This window comes from Adiantum capillus-veneris, chromosome 3 (genome assembly GCF_014529385.1).
Source record: "Adiantum capillus-veneris isolate H3 chromosome 3, ASM1452938v2, whole genome shotgun sequence".
Classification (NCBI taxonomy): domain Eukaryota; kingdom Viridiplantae; phylum Streptophyta; class Polypodiopsida; order Polypodiales; family Pteridaceae; genus Adiantum; species Adiantum capillus-veneris.
The window spans coordinates 146,024,207-146,042,068 of NC_140933.1; the positions used below are offsets into that span (position 1 = coordinate 146,024,207).

General features: G+C 44.5%; 1 protein-coding gene across 1 annotated transcript in view; it reads left to right on the forward strand.

Annotated features, from left to right (window-relative positions):
• The first annotated feature begins 1,777 nt into the window (after positions 1-1,777).
• LOC147461869 (uncharacterized) overlaps positions 1,778-17,862 on the forward strand; it is a 47,236-nt gene continuing 31,151 nt past the window's right edge. The window contains exons 1-2 of the mRNA XM_086509341.1: positions 1,778-1,900; positions 2,008-2,119. The gene's annotated coding sequence lies outside the window, so the exon portion shown is untranslated. The remainder of the gene's footprint in view (positions 1,901-2,007; positions 2,120-17,862) is intronic.

The following is a 17,862-nucleotide window of genomic DNA, read 5'->3' on the forward strand; positions in this document are numbered from 1 at the left end:
TGTAAATTGAGATAAACTTGTCCCATGTCATGATTTATCCAAAGATTTTAGCACTTAATGTCTTCTTGTTGTATTTACCTACATATAAATATTTTTTTATCAAGGAGACATGACTAAAACATTATTTTCATTAAAGGGACCTCCGGCCCATCCCTTTTAGGAATATCCTCAATCAATCATTTTTTGTGCTTTTGTGAGTAGAGGTCACACACTTGGCATACACACTAATCAAAGCAACGTCAAGTATGATGATTTCAACATACAATGACTAACAATCTCATCACATTAATTGCATCTAAAGATAGACCCTTACTCTACATTGACTTATTTGGCCATGAATCTTGTCAATCACTTTGTGTGATGTACTATAAATAGATCACATTTGACACATGTCCTAACATGAACAATGCCAAACTTGATGTTTTCTGGTTAGAACCCACAATTAAGAATCTCATCGTGAATTGGTTCACCTTATCACATTCTAGGATAATTCCACATGCTTTCAAGGCGCAAGAATTGATCCTAGCCACACCTTTGATTAAAAAAACCAAGTGCTTCCTTTCATTGCCCCAATGAGGCATATGTAGTGATCAATGCAATGTGGAACATGAGGCTCGTCAAGCACTCATGAAGCTTTCTTCAATAGAGGATGTGCTCATGCATGTGGATATCTTGCATAATTGAAGATGCAAGTAGAGGTGATTGCATTTGGAGAGAGATCCTCACTTTGCTATCCACATGGAAATAGCCTACTATGTTGGACATACCTTGCAATAAGTGTGATCTTAGAGGCCACCTTTAGGAACAAAAGCTTTCTAAGGACTTAGTGTTCTCTTAAACAATTGCAATTGTCTAACGTTAGTAAACAATGCAATTGTCTAACGTTAGTGTGTGTGTGTGTTTGTGTGTGTGTGTGTGTGTGTGTGAGTGAGAGAGAGAGAGAGAGAGAGAGAGAGAGAGAGAGAGAGAAGCTCCAAACAACTTGTGTGCTCTTTCACTGCCTCTTCATCTCCCGCAGCCGGCCTCTTCACCTTCCAAGTTCCGGCTCACGATGCCTAGCTCTCCTTGAGTCTGTGGCTCTTTATGGCGCCCTGCAGCTGCAATTTTGCATTTAGCACCACATGGCACTCATGAATTCTCTTCTCCATAATAAAGTAAGTAGATGAACATTGCGCAGGGGGCAGTAGCTACGTTAGCACTGCTCGGATCCGAGCTTGACATCAACAACGATCGGCCTACCATCACCAAGCAAGAAGTCAATAGCTGATCACCATGGCATGCGTCAGTAGTAGGCACCACCTTTAGAGCTTTCAGTAGTGGGCGTCACCACCTAGTGGAGCGAGGTAGCAACATGTAAGGCTCACCACATCCTGATGCAGTCTACTGCCAACGAGGTGGACAACACTCCTATGTATCAGTCCTACATTTGAGCGAGGGGGACTCGGGGAGAACAACTCTTGCTAGAGAGAGAGAGAGAGAGAGTAGCCTAGGCTTACATGTTGAGAGAGACAGAGATGGCAGGTGTAGCCGCATAGACAGAGGGCATTGAGAACAACCCTCAAAGGGAGAAAAACAGTGGGATAGAGGCAATAACTCTCCCACTCCTACCCTTCATGAACCATGTCTCGTTACAAAATCGTTTAGATAACCTCATTAATGTAAGCTCATCATGAGATTACATTGGTTTTAGTTAATCATTTTGTTTTCTTTTGCATAAGCTCGAAAATTAATTTTAGCTAGCTAAAAGAAAAGGCTTTTGCCCTTTGGGCAGACAACCCAAACACTAAGACCTTTTTACATGCAAGCCAAAAATTGAAAAATCAACGAATATGTGTGACAGACATTTTGGTCTGACGTGGCTTGAGGAGCGCGAGAGCGAGCTCAGTACAGTGGCTGCCAGGTGAGTCTCTGGAACCACAGTGATCCACGTGTCAGCAGGTCCGCGTCCGCGTTTCACTACTTTCACCTGGTGCTCTTGATAACGTAACCCGACCCGGTGCTTTTCAGAACGTGAAGGCCTTGCGTCAGTAACCAGGAACGCAAGCAGGAAAATATAGAACGCAAGCAGCAGGATTAAGACAGAGCAGGAGCAGCAGCAGGACGTTTGGACCAAGAGCAGGTAGGCAATTTATGCGTACCTCTTTGTGTGTGCCTGGATCGTGGTAAAGAAATTGAGAGAGAGAGAGAGAGAGAGAGAGAGAGAGAGAGAGAGAGAGAGAGAGAGAGAGAGTAATTGTTTGTATGAGATGGCCATTGAACATAATTACTGTCGCTACTCAAGAAAGCCTGTGCAAAGAAGAGAAGGATTTGTACAAGGTAGGAGGATACATGCTGATATTCGTGATAGTGAACAAAACACATACTAGGCAACACGCTAGGCAATATGTATGATGTATCTCAAGTGCGGTGCACATGTCAGAGCGCAACAAGTCCTTGATGAGCTTCCCCTCCAGATGCTCGACATGGGCAGGCCTGGAAACGTTGAGCTGGCTGCTGCTTTCACCGGATGCGAACTGAGGGCGTCTCTCCAAATGCAGTTATCTACATCTTTATATTGAAGGCATGGGGCATTACGCAAGACATTGATATGGGCAAAAGAATTCACGATGATATTAATAGTCAGGCTGTTCAAAGAAAGCATTGAGCTTAGCTATGCCTTGGTCGACATGTATGCCAAAGACGGTGTGCTTCAAAGAGCACAGAAAGTGCTTGAAGAGCTACTTGTTTGAAACACCGTATCCTGGAGTGCACTACTTGTGGGGCATTGATTGCGAGATATGCCCAACAGGGGCGGGGCTAGGAGGCGCTGGGCTGTTTTCAATGCATGAAAAGTGAGGGCATCTCTCCATATGCAATCATCTACACTTGCATCTTGAAGGCATGCGACACTACGCAAGACGTTGATATGGCAAAACAATTCACGTTGATATTGTTAGTCAGAGGCTGTTTAAAAAAGATGTCGGGCTTGGCTATGTTGTCTCTTGGAATGCTCTAATTGCGGTATATGCCCAATAGGGGTGGGTCCATGAAGCGCTGGGCTGTTTTCAACAAATGCGAGCTAGGGCATCTCTCCAGATGCAATCATCTACGCTTGCATCTTGATGGCATATGGCACTACGCAAGGCGCTAATATTGGGCAAAACAATCAACATTGATATTGTTAGTCAAGGGCTGTTGGAAAAAGACGTCGTGCTTGGCATTGCCTCGGTCGACATGTATGCCAAATGCGGTGTACTTTAGCAAGCACAAAGAGTGCTTGAGGAGCTTCCCATCCCGGATGTCGTCTCTTGGAATGCACTGATTGCGGGATATGGCCAACAAGGGCAGGGCCATGCAGGATTGGGCTGTTTTCAGCGGATGCGAAGCGAGCACATCTTTCCAATTCACCAACACTTGCATCTTGAAGGCATGTGGCACCTTGCATGACAAAAATTGAAAAAAGACATTGTGCTTGCCAATGCATTGGTCGACATGTATGCCAAATGTGGTTTACTTCAAAAAGCAGTGAGCACAAAAAGTTATGGAGGATCTTCCCCTTCAGGACGCCATCTCTCTCGCAATGTTGTCTGCTAGGGTGCACTGATCACAAGATATGCTCATAGGGATGATCCCCGACATAGAATAGATCAACAAGATTTAGAGTCTTGTGATAAAATACTGCATGAGGGCATCCATTGTCCTATTTGTTCATCCTCAAATGTGTTATGGGATTGTAGAAACTGAGGAGGGAAAGCAAATATACGATGAGATTTCCAGGCAGCCTTTGACGGAGCATGACTTTCAGGCAGCCTTTGATAAAGTATTCATTTTCAGTTGATTAGGAACCTGATGATGGGAAATCGTAAGGGACCCAAAGGAGGTGGAGTATCTGGGGCAGGTTGATGGTTTGCGTTGCTCTTCTTTAAGTTCTCTTCATTATCTACTCTTCCTCTTCTTGTTGCATGTACATGTCCCTCCTTTACCACATCATTTTCGCTGCTTTACTAGGTTTTCATTAGCTCAAACAGGATATCAATGTGTATTGTTATTTCATGTGCTTCATCAAGCACAATAACAAAATGCCTTGAGAGCTGGCTATCCACAAGCATTTCTCTTAGAAGTCTGCAAGCAAGTTTTTTAGCAACGCTCTTGGCTACAAACATTGCAGCCACTCTTTGAGGTTGTGTGTAGCTAATCTCATTCCGATCTCCTTTGCTCCAATCGATGCGCTCATCATATTGATGGTTGATGTTGCTACGATCTACTCTGTGTGAGTCGTTTGAACACCAATTCTATGGCTAAAATCCCTCTCCCGACAACTTATGATGGATGAGATGTCAAATTTGAATACTGTATTCAAGATGTGAAAAACGAGGGAATGTTTTCTAACATCATAAGAGCAATCCCAACAGACCTGAAAATATCTAGCATGCCTTGAATTCAAGACCTAATAGACACATTATACAACATTCTAAAACTTTGATAGCATTCTAAAAAGTACAGTAAGAAAGTTGCTTATATCCGTAAGGAAGGTTTCGAATAAACCATACAAAACAATATATTTTTCAAATAAAAAAAACATGTGACCCTCTTAACACTAGAATAAAAGGTTTTGTAATAAAATAATTTCAAAGAAAAAAAACCATGTGACCCTCTTAACACTAAAGGAGAAGCATATTACGTCCGTTCAACATTGGAGGAGAAAACAAGTATACGGGAAAAGGGCATGTTCTTTACGGTTTATAATAACTGGGGGAGGACGGTGCCACCTCCCTGCCATACATACGTCGTACGTATGGTTTTTTTCTTTTTCTTTTTGGGCACAAGCATGCGAGCACATATTGCATTGTTCATTAATAACAAATTTGACAATGACAAGGAAACTCTCTTCCAAAAAATGAAACAAGTTTAATATTATTAGTTATTATTATGAGATATATACATCTTTCTATGAATATTTCTTTTGAAGGTACTTGAATAATGCGTCGAAGTATAATGAGCAATCAATCTCTTTTGCAAAAAAGAAGAGGTATGAAGCGAAGGAGTGGACTATCAAAAAGAGAAAAGCAAATTAAGACTTGCTTAATCTTCATGGTCCGAAATAAAGACTTGTTGCATCTTCAAGGTCCAAAATATATATGTTGCTAAAACATTGGCAATCAATATGCAATAGTACATCAAGAACATCACAATGTGCTAAGGTTGTGCACCCTGCTCCTTCTCTAGATGTCACCCTAAGAAACACAACTTAGTCAACAACTGCATATGTTTATCGAGTATGATCATACTAGACGCATCAGAGACCAACAATATTATAGTCCATTGGTCGGAGCTCTAGTTGTGAAAGGAACACAAGAACGCAAAGCATGGTGTTGTTGCTTCCAGACTATACACAACGTTTTCTAAAATCACACAAGCTTCCATTGGTCAGAGTGCTCTAGCTAGGAAAGAAACACAAGAACGTAAAGCATTGTGGTGTTGCTTCCTATTCTAAAATCGCACAAGCTTCCATTGGTCGGAGTGCTCTAGTTGTGAAAAAACACAAGAACGCAAAGCATCGTGGTGTTGCTTCCAAACTACACACAACGTGTTCTAAAATTGCACAAGCTTCACACTCAATTGCTAAGTATAATATATATTTCTATTATTGTCAACAACATTGTCAATGCGGTCACAACTCGGCTCTTTGACAAGTGATCATTGCTAGACAACCGATTAATTTGTTGGAATAGTGAATGTAACAAGTCTACGCAACATTATTACTTCCTCACCATTTGCAGCAGAACGACAAGCAAGTTGTTCTTAAAGTTCGACTGACAGAAACCAACTCCGAATGATTATAAGTTTGATTTGTATTAGATGCTCTTTGAACTTTGTTCGACAATCCTGTTTGAAAAAGAAATGAACTGTTTTGAACTTGTTTTGGAGCTGATTTGCCAATGCTTTGTTTTTGATGTTGTCTTCTGAATAGCTTCGGCTTGGGCTTTCCTGAGGGAGTGTTCAAGTGTGCCAAATGGATCAATCGCGGTAATGGGTACAACAAATTACATAGGTACCCATTATCCTAGGTCAATTTTATTGACCGGGGATGATGAGAGTTTATGATGTTGCAATCACACGAAGTTTTATCTTGTTCAGGCAACGTAGACAGTTGCAATGTGAGTTGAGAGGTTCAATCTACTAGTTGTCTTAGTCTTCATCGCGTACTTTATGAGGTAAATAGATATGGACAAGTTTGTCAGCCGCTGGATATTCATGTGTGCTTTCCAAAGCAACAAAGCAGTTGGATAATATAGAACCACATTGCAATGCTCATACTACATAGCCAGGATGGTAGTACAACCACCATAATGAGTATGGGTTCAGTATTGGTTCTAGATGTGGCTCTAGGATAAAGGGAAATCCATATTTGCAAGGTAAATCGCTTCCAACAACTCTACAAGCAACACTGCATTTGTTTGCTCTGCCAACACAAGGTGTTGCAGGCCCTCTGAAAAGTATGCTACATTCTGTTGCGGTTTGGTGATGTACACTATTATTTCATTAGCGACACGGTGTCAGTTTTGGAAATCCATAGGTGAGCATGAGTGAACCTCCTTTTTGGATCTTGTATCCTATAACATGGTGCTCCACTTCGTCTAAGATTTTATTTCCTCCAAGCATGTACATATTCGAGAAAGTATATAAACGCTCATGGAATAGTACGGCACACCGAACGGGACAATTCTTCCAAGTGTAGGTTCTGTTGAGTCTCTGTGCCACTTTCTTGCCGGTTTCAATTTCCCCCTACATTGTATATGTCACATCATCAGCTGTGAATGTGAGAAATAGATCTGGTAGTTCCCACATATCCACCATTGCAATGAGGTCTCTCAAGTTCTTTCGGTGCCATAGTGGTGTCCCTGGCATACCGAACAGAAGATTGTATCGGATACGTTCCTTACTTCATCATGAGTGAAAGCACTCTTGTTCTTCCTCTGGTATGCATCTATGTTACGTTACAACATTGTGCTACAAAAAGAATTTTCTATTATTATTGCTTATTTGAGCTGGTATATTATCAGTAAGTATGGTTTGTACAGTGTGTATACAGAGAACAAACTACCTATTCTCATCTTGATGTAGTCGGAGAAGCTCATGTCACCGTGGTAGTTGCCATGGTCAAGCGGGAACAGGAATGGGAACATGACCACCTCTATTGTGACTGCACAATCATTGTTGGGTACTCCATTGAATACTAGATTGCATTCAATGAGGCATCTCATCACGCAACTTGATAGAGACGAATTCATATGTGTGCTGTACTATATACTTTTCTTCTTGGAGTGACGTACATGTTGTGTAAGATTGCTAGCTCACACTGAGTATTTGCTTGCTGCATCAACTGGAAAGGTTGTTTGTCAGGGTGATCCACCACAATACCTGCAACTGCATCTGCAGATAGCACGCATAAAGAAACCTTTTTATGAGGTTGTTTCGTGATAGCCTTGTACATTTTGACGATTGGGTTGTTCAATATGTTGAATGCTAGTATGTCTGAAAGTGATGGTGCGCTTCCGAATCTGGGTGGTCGTCTCGTTCTTTTCGTGCCAGGGCATGCCCAATAGAGCATCACAATTGCCCAAGTTCATGATGTGAAAATCTGCTTTGCCATGGTACCTTTGGTGGATGGTGACCGGAAGAGCACCAATGAGAGGTACAACTTTTTGAGTTTGCCAGCTAGCTAGCTCAGCTTCAAGTTCTCCAACGAGTTGAGAGGTACAACTTTTTGAGTTTTCCCGGTGGCTAGCTCAGCTTCAAGTTCTCCAAGGAGTTGATCGTACTCAAAATCCATCTGTTTTTAGGAATTCGGGGTGGATCATATTTTTAGTGGCTCCTGGGTCGAATGGTTTCTGTGGCAAGCATTTTCAAGTTGCCCCATTCTGATAGAATCCGTACCTCAAACTAGGAGGTCATGCAGCTTCGTGCAAAAATTTTAAGTAGTCTTGAAAGCGTGCCAAGTCCTTGGAGCATGTGGCTAGGTAGCTATCGAACTCCACGATTGCATAGCATTATCTGTGAGAAATCTTGTGGCTCGAGAGATCTTCGATTCTTTTGTGTAATTCCCCAAGGCATGGATGTTGTCAAATTGTTGCAGGAACTTCAAGGCTTTCTTCCCATCTTTCACTCTAGAAAAATGAAAAATTTGACTATAGTTGCCCTATCCTTGAAATCTTCTGGTTGATTTGGTGCAACCCCAAGATGTGGATAATAATAGGGGAAACCATACGGACTCCAATGATTGTATCTAGGTGGAGGTGGTGGCAACAATGGTTGCACCAAGTCACATCAGGTGTTGAACCATATTCCTAAAATCTCCCTTGATCGGAATCGAAGACTGGGCAGGTTGTCGATTTGAAGCCCTTGTGCTTTCTGGTGCCGGAGGGGGAGGAACAACCTAAGGCAACATTGGCGGCAATATGCAATTTAAGTACTGTTGAAAGCTCTACAAAACCGGGAGATTCTGTTGAGGATGCTTTGAGAGGATGTCCGAAGCTCGTCAAGGAGAAATTGTAGATACTCCGAAGAGTCCAAAAACGCCATCTTGCTCTGTTTGTTCTTGGGAGGACCGGTATGCTTTCAAAAAAGCACACGGCTGAAGCTCTGATACCACTGTAACGGGACGAGCACTGCATGCCAATTGAAAAGAACAGATTGAGACAGAGGTTTAGCACTTTAACAATGAATAGAAAGACAAAGAGAATCCACACGAGACACGGAGTGGCGGAGTTCCACAGTGAGACTGCAATGGCCCCAAATGATGTTTTTTTATATTGCTTCAACAGGGTACAACTCTGTGGCTTTGCTTTGCTTCTCCATACAATAGAATGCGAGAGAGAGCCCACAACACATATTCAAAGGCCCTTGGCTTGTACAAAAGTAGTTACATGAAAAGCAGCAAGTCTAAAAGCTGAAGGTCAAAAATCAACCGCCCTTAAGGGGTGACCCGTACGTTGCTACCGTGGCAATACCTCCACAGTTCGCGGGCCGTCCGTACAACTGCCATGTCATCATCTTGCCTACGCAGTTTGTAGTCTTAGTATGTGTGTGCGCTTTTAATAAGTTGGGCCCCTCCATCCGGTACCGTAAGTTTGTTGAGGGTTAGGATTTCAAACCCATTCATAATTTGGGCCACTCGACGGAGATCTATAAGTTGGTAAATCCTTCTTCTTCTTCTGTTTTTGCTAGGGTTCAGGCCCCTTGGCCGGGATCTGCAACATAGGCTCAGGGAGCCCTAGCCCTCTAGGTCTTCAGTGGCTCGACACATCTGCAGCTTGTGACAATCTCCAAGTTTGCCCTACCTAAGTCTCAAGTGGTTCTTAAGCAGTATACCTACTCTATAAAAGGAGCATCAGTCCCAGCATTTCAAGCATTCAGATTCAACGCTAGCAATCAGCCCTAGCGTTTTGCAGATCAGCCAGCATTTTGCAGTTTCAGCTGTAGCGTTTTGGTCCTCCATTGCAAGATCTCAGCCAGCAGCCCAACGTTTTCAGTTTTCAGCCCCTTTCCTCGCTAGAAATGTGGTGCATCTGCTAAAGCTACTCTTCTTGCTGCAGCCCCGTCTTTCGGCAGTCCATTGAGCCTCTCCCAAGCCATCCCCTCACCGCATTGAATGCTCCCATTGCTGTCCATTTTCAGCCCTCCATTCCTCTCACATCAGGAGTGCAAATTAGCCCCAGATCTACCCCTTGGTGACTATCAACAACCCCTTATCCAGACGGATCCAAAGGTGCATCAAATTAGCCCCGTACGTGCTTCATTTTGAAGAGTTACCGCGGCAACATTCCCCATTCGAGTCGATAGAGTCTGCACTTGAGGTATTGCATGTGTGTACATTCCATGTACGAAATCAAAAGCAAATACATCGGCAACGGCGTGGGGGGCCCTTAAGAGGGTTGGTTGGGACCCCATCGGGTGTCATTCTCCTTCTCTCTCTCTCTCTCTCTCTCTCTCTCTCTCTCTTTAAAAGGAACCATCATTCGTGCTAAGTAGCACACATTCAAGCAGGAAAGAAGTAAATATTTGTGGAAGTGTAAAGTCTAGATCGTGTCACCATTTCAATTCTGCTGCACCGCTTTGTGATTTTGCACTAATCCGCTAATCTTTGATTTTTTTTTCCCCTCTCAAGTGTTTGATTGTGTGTTGTAGCATTTCACCCAAGGACGCTTCTCTCACTCAGGTAATTGCAGGACCTGCCACTGCGCGTAGGACCGTGCAAACACTGTATACAGGGGGGTACAATTGTGGTGTGCCTGTGGCAGGGTAGTTGACTTGGTGTGCGCGCTCGACCACCTCGACGTAAAGAAATCCTAGCATGGATATTTGCAGTCATAACTTCTTCGACATGACAGATGGAATCATTGAAGACATGCATTGGAAACATGAAGATGTTGATTGCAAGTATTAGGATTTGTTACGGCCTTTGACGACAAAGGAAGGCACCATCCAGATCAGCCTATTAGCTCTGGAGTCTTGGCATTGTTTGCACAACCATCTCTTCCATGTGCTTAGAGAATTCCATCATTCGAGAAGAGGCATTGCATCGTCATCGATATTACACATCTTTGGCAGCACATCGGGGCCACACCATCTGTATCTTCTTAGCAATTGGTGCCATCAATCCAGAGCCAAATGGTTCGGAGGCATCATGAGCCTACATCCGTTACAGAGACAAGGATTCATTTGGAGCTTCCATCATACGACAATCTAGGTGAAGACCCAATAGGAGCCTGTTATCTTTGAGGAGTTATTTGGCGGTTTCATGAAACATCATACAAAGGACTTGCCAAGGCTCATGGGCATTCCAAAGGACATATCCATCTTCATCTCCCATTCGGTGTTGCTCTCGCCAATCTTCTCGCGTAGGGGCAACATAGGCTGGCCGGTAACCTTCGTGGGCATCAACATTTGCATAGCCGGCCATTCGCTCTGTGCGCATCATCTAGTCTGTAGTTTGGTTCTCACCATTCAAGTCGGGGCAACAAAGGTTGACCGGTGACCAACTAGGGAATCGTTGATCCAAGAGGCAGTCCAATATTTGCGAGTAGATGTATCATCACCATCCCTGGACATCTCCACATCACCTGGGGGAGCCTCTGTCTTAAAAGTAGCTGTGGAGGACATCATCTAGAAGGCCATATATTCGAGATCATCTTATGGCATGCACGGAGTTTGGTACCAGTACCTCACCTTAAGCAGGAGGGGATTTCACGTGCACATGGCTTTGTGTGCCACGTGGACATGCTTCATTGACTTCCAGAGCCAATTGTGAACATATGCCTAGATAGGAGTGTCTAGAATCCTTGGATGATTATTACCGGTAGTTTTGTAAGCCTGTTGGTAGGACCTGCATGTCCACACGAGTCCATTAGATTAGGTTTTCTAGTTTTGAAACCCTCTTGCATAAATGGTTTGTACAAGCGTTTTGATAGATGTTGTTACACTACGGTGGGGATCGGTCATGATGTGCATGTAGTTAGGTTAGGGGAATCCAACGAGCCATTCCTCGCGTCATTCGGATTCACCTAGAGATTCACCTAGAGACTTTGGAAAGACAAGTTTATTAATAAATCATTCAAATAATTTATTTTTATAACTTTGTCTCCAAGTTTGCCCTATCTAAGTCCTAAGGGGTTCTTAAGCAATATACCTATCCTATAAAAAGAGCATCAGTCCCAACATTTCCAGCATTCAGAGCTAGCGCTATCAATCAGCCCTAGCATTTTGCAGGTCAACCAAAGTTTTGCATTTTCAGCCTTAGCGCTTTGGTTCTCTATCGCTAGATCTCAGGCAGTAGCACATGGTTTTCAGTTTTCAGCCCCTTTCCTCGCTGGAAATATGATGGATCTGCTAACGCAACTCTCGTTGCTATAGCCCGGTCCTTCGGCAGCCCATTGAGCCTCTCCTCGGCCATTTCCTCCTCTCACATTGGGAGCGCAAATCAACTCCAGATCTACCCCGTGGTGGCCATCAACAACCCCTCATCAAGACGGATCCAAAGGTGCACCAAATCAGCCCCGAAGGTGCTTCATTTTGAAGAGTTACCGCGGCGACATTCCCCATTTGAGTCAGTAGAGTCTACACTTGAGGTATTGCATATTCCCATTTACGAAATCAAAAGCAAATACCACATCGGCAACGATGTGGGGGGCCCTTGAGAGGGTTGGCTGGACCCCATCGGGTGTCATTCTCCTTCTCTCTCTCTCTCTCTCTCTCTCTCTCTCTCTCTCTCTCTCTCTCTCTCTAAAATGAACCATCATTCGTGCTAAGTATCACACATTCAAGCAAGGAAAGAAGTTATGATTTGTGGAAGTGTAAAGTCTAGATCTTGTCACCATTTCAGTTATGTTGCACCTGACAGAAACTTTGCTAGAGTTAGTTGCGTATGCTCCATCTTTAGAGGTAGTGCCACAAGTTTGTGACGTGGCAACAATAACAGAATAGGGCCAGTTTTTAATAACTTAACCCTAATCTTCACTAACTTAGAGATTATAGCCGAGGGGCCTAAAACCTAAATAAAAGGATGGACAAGCGTGGACCATTCCCCCCAAATCGTAGAAGCCATGTGCTTTTGGGGGTGCCTTGTTTTTTGGGCCCCCTTGTACTCTTTATAATCAGAGCTAGGGCATTCTTTTCTGGCAGATTAGCTTGGGAGCACTGCAGAGAGGACCATTCGACATTGTACCTTGTGAAGCATCAATAAGAAATAAATAACGGAAGGGATGCCAGTCTTTCAGGTCAATGCATCTGGAAGCGGATCTCCGCTGCTTCGTGTCGACTCTCTTCTTCTTCTCTCTCATAGACGGGACCTACATACGCCTATGCACTGAGGAGCGAGGGAGACCTCTGGAGGAGCTTACTACTATACTGACACAGACATTATATGATGCAGCAGTAGAGGCATACCCACACACCCAGCCTGAGCTGAGACGCCGTTCAGGGAGCATGCCTCAGAACAGCTGGTATGATGAGGAATGCCGCCAGACTAGAGCTAGACTTCGGAGGGAGGTGCTTTTGGGGGACATCACTCACAGACAGTCACAGATTGACTTCCGACACCTAGTGCGGTGGAAGAAGAGGGCATTTTTGGCTCGACTAGAGCAGGATCTATACTAGCTTTTCTTGAGTCAGGACTCGCGTGAGACATGGAGGCTCTTTCATGAGCCCCCCCCCCCCGCCATTACCTCTATAGAGACCTGGGGTCAGTACGCATCATCTTTGTACACAGTTCCTGGACAGCCGCCCCTTCCTGACCCCCCCGATCCATGCCCACACACGTGCTTTTTTCACCGCTGAGATGGTGAAGAAGGCCATTGACAGGATGAGGATTGGGAGAGCATATGACCATGATGGCTTAGTGGCTGAGCATTTCATGCATGCCAGAGATCTACTAGCAGAGCTTCTAGCAGTCATGTTCAACCGTGCCATGTGTGAGGGCTTGCCTGATATTTGGGAGCCTATCTACGATTGTACGTATCTTCAAGTCAGGAGACCCTATGGAGCTTGGGAATTATCGCACTATCATGATTGGACACACATTTGCACGGTTGTACGCATCCATTCCTGAGCAGTAGCTGAGTAGATGGGTAGAGAGGAAGGGAATGCATGCAGCTGGACAGGCAGGGTTCAAGAGAGGTTTTTCTACTCTTGACCATATCTTGACACTCAGGGCCATCATTGAGGAGGGAAGATCCCATGGGAGACGGATCTATTGTAGCTTTGTGGACTTTTGCAAAACATTCGACACAGTACCCAGAGCTAGATTGATGTGCCGATTACAGGAGATGGGAGATGCAAAGCATCCAAGTGACGTTGCATCCACTCCGGAGAGTCGGAGATCAACACAATATCATCAGCATATAACAATAGCGGAATCCATGTCTCTGCCAGCGGTGCACCTCTATCACCATCTCTCTCAATGAAGTCAGAAACCTCATCCACATACATACCAAATAGAGTAGGAGAGAGCGGGCAGCCCTGCTTCACCCCAATAGTGGAGTGAAACGGTGTAGATAGACCCTCACAGGTGCGTACATAGGTTTAAACGCCCATGAAAGTGATTTGTCTGTCAACCTTGGTAAAACCAAGGTCATGGTATTTAATACCACCCCACAGTGGATCAGGAGGTCAGCGCCCGCATTCACATACGGCCAGGAGACAGTGGAGTATACAGATGCTTACACTTACCTTGGAGTGGTTTTATTAGACCAACATTTTCATTGAGGAGAGCAGCAGAGACTAGATTGACTAGAGCCCATGCGGCATTGGATAGATTGGAGAGGATGTGTTTACAGGTTCAGTTTCAGGAGCCTCGGACGAAGCTTTGGCTCTTTGACACTCTGGTGGCTTCTGCATTGTTGTATGGAGCTGAGATATGGGGTCCTTCTCTGGATCATCACGGGAGGACATGTTGCACTGATGGATGGGGGGACATGGAGAAGCCTTTGGTCTCTATGATGACGCGGCTCAATAGAGCCAAGGCTTCAGTACCATGTGCCATTATCCGAGCAGAGCTAGTTGCCCCCCCACTAGTGGTTGAGGCGCTCACCAGATCTGTCTCCTTCATACACCGCATGTGGGAACTTCCTAGAGACAGATACGCCCGCCTTGCACTTGAGTCCTCTCGACAGCTAGCCATGCATGGAGATACAGCATGTTGGTATGTGGAGATGACATCATGGTTCAGGCGCATGGGTTCAGCATAGATAGATTGCCTCCCTTCCAATACTCATTGGATGCACCCTCTCTGACTCTTACACAGTTTGAGATCACCAAGCTCATCCGCCAGGACCTGACTCAGCTAGACACCAAGAGGACATGGATACAGCCAGCACAGGAGTTGGGCACGAAGATGGCTTTCTACAGAGAGCATCTTCTCCAGCTGCGGATCGAGACTGTGAGATACAGCGGAGTACCAGCAAAGGCCAAGACATGTCCCGTGTGTGACATGGAGCCTGAGACAAAGTTGCACTACACATGCCATTGCCCCGTCTACTACGTGATACGAGGCCACTTCCACTGCTTGTTCAGAGATGGCTTTGGACCTCTCTCCAAAGTCATAAGGTACGAGGATCAGAGATGCTTGGGTTTGTTTCTGCTCGAGCTGCGCAGACACAGAGAGAACCTGATGAGAGGAGAGGCTAGCCAGTTTCAGAGACACATCACAAACTTCTCTAGAGCAGACACTGGACACTTGGAGGAGCTACTACCACAGCAGAGCTTGTCGCCTCACACCAGAGGCACACTGATCGACTGAGCGACTTAGCTGGGGAGATCCAGATGCCCACGACTGCGGAGGACTACACAGCATCAACGGAGGCTACATCAGAGGATTCGGATCACTTTGGCCTGACATGCATGACGCCCGGTCGGACTGCTGATCATGGAGGAGATTGATGAGATCCGCCCGCGACCAATGCTGGATCTCTTGTGATTTAGCTATCCCTGCTAGCTACTTAGTTCACACATACGAGTTTAGGATTCCATAGTATTTTTATTTTGTCATTTTGTTACTCTGACTTTGTATCAGATTCACCACATTGTAACGTTCTGGTCTCATAGGTCACTTTGGCCTTTTGAAGACGTTAATATGACATTTCATTTCATATCTCTCTCTCTCTCTCTCTCTCTCTCTCCAAGTTCAATTTAGTTGTTTGCAGTTTTCTCACTTGTGTTGTTGTAGGTAATAGATATCTCGCTTGAAGTGTCTAAGCTTATTACAATGGTATCAGAGCTAAGACGATTCTTCTTCTACAAAGGATCCGATCCCTTTTCCCGCAACACACATGAATTCTTGCAGTGAATCTGCCTGAGAAGAAACTGTTTCACCAACTATCCGATTTCAAGAAGATGAATTCAACCTCGATCCCAGAAGATGAGCATAAGAAACCAATGAAGATTTCAACAGGAGCCGACCTCCTTTTGAGGAATTGGGGAAAGACCATGGCCCGTTCTTGCGAAGAGATCTTGATAGGATGGAGTAGTGGCGTCAACTATAGGTTGACACTTGTGCCAAACGGACTTCTCCAAGGACCTGAAGTATGCAAAGTATCCGAAGAATCACCCACTCGCTGAGGTTCACTCACAATGGCGAGAGGTCGTCCATTCACCAATAAGCAGAGCCGAGTGCTCAGTGGAGAAACGAGGAAATTGTACTTGCAAGAAGAGTTTGACGACACTCTTGAAAAGATGACCAGTCAGTTAATGAAGAGCACACAACATTCTGGGAAGAAGAGCAATGCACAGAATTACCCCGGCCACCTAGGTCAGAAATCCACTTTCGAGGAAGCATGTTCCTTCGAGGATGACTTCAGTTGTTTGTCTTTGTCTTCAGATAGCTCAGAGAGTTCTTCTCCTTCTCAAACGACGAATCTCGCAAGAATCAGACGAACCCTCCCGATGCTTCTGAAACGGGAGGCAGCATAGGAAATTTGAATAAACCAAGTACGGGCCCCCTCGGTCTACGGGATATCTTGATGGAGATGTAGCGTCAACAACAGGTTGATGATTGTGCAAAGCAGATCCTTTAGTTTGCAAAGGATCCCCAGTATGCTAAAGTTTTTGACCCGGCACCCGATCGATGAGGTGCATTCCCACTAGTAGAAAGCCATCGATTTCCCAATAAAGTAAGCCCTCAAGACACCTCCTATCCCACTGATGTTTATTGAAGATGAACTCGAGGACGTGTCAAAAGACGAGTCAACCAACTTTTGGGGGCAAGGAAGAAGCAACTGATGAAACCCAACAAGGGAACTGACTTCCCTGTGTACTTGGGCCGAAAATCCTCTTTTGTGAATGCAAGAAAACAGAAGAAGCATGTACATTTCGAAGGATTGTCCAGTTCGTCCTCATCTTCTGACAGCTCGGACAACTCATCCTCTTCTGACTCGAGTGATGAGGACAGATAGAGCAAGAAACGACGAAAGGACCATATGTTTTAGTAAAAAAGGAAGCACTTTTACAGGGCCAATCAATATGATTTGCTCGAAGACAAGGGCAAAAAGGCCAAGGACTTCACAGAGTGGACAGGCTGTAAAGTTTGAAACCTTTTCAGGGTTTCAAGATTCTTCCAAGGCTTTAGCCTTTATCCAACAATTTGATATAGCATTTTGTGGAGGCCGCTGTACAGAGCACTCCAAGATTAAACGGGCAACATCCTTTTTGAAAGGCAATGCATGGACATGGTGGTCTACTCTTTTTCTAAGAAAAGAAGCGCCGACAAAGTGGCTGAAGTTTAAGAGACTTATTATTTCTTCATGGCTCACTCAAGAATACAAATGGGACGTGATTACCGACTAGAATCATCTTGAGATGGTTAAGGCAGAACCCTTGGATACCTATTGTGAGAGACTTTTGGATGTTTTCTTACCTACTTCATCCTGACATCGATAAGAATCATGAATTTTGAATCACGATGAATGATTGAATGGAATTGTCATGAGCGCATCCAGAGTTCCTGCTGGATGAGATGACCACAACTAGAACGGAATGATTGAACCACTTTGTTCAGTATGAAATCAGTGTGTGATTGATGGATTGGGATCCCCGGAAATGATTACTCGCACATGACTGTGCTTGAGTGCAGATGGAATGATTGACAAAATGAGTGCATCATTTTGGTCTCGAGAAATCTACAGTGAGGTCCGGTGCGGATCTAGATGCGATCGCTAGATACGTTGCCAAGAATCATGGTCCTAGACTCCATGTGATATGATTCGAATGTGATGTGATGTGACTGTCGTCTTTGTACAAGTGCTAGATTTGTGTCGTCTAGTGCGTCGGTACTTAGAGTCAGTGTCTATTGAACTGATTTATGGCTTATTTCTGATTTCTAGGCGTAATCGA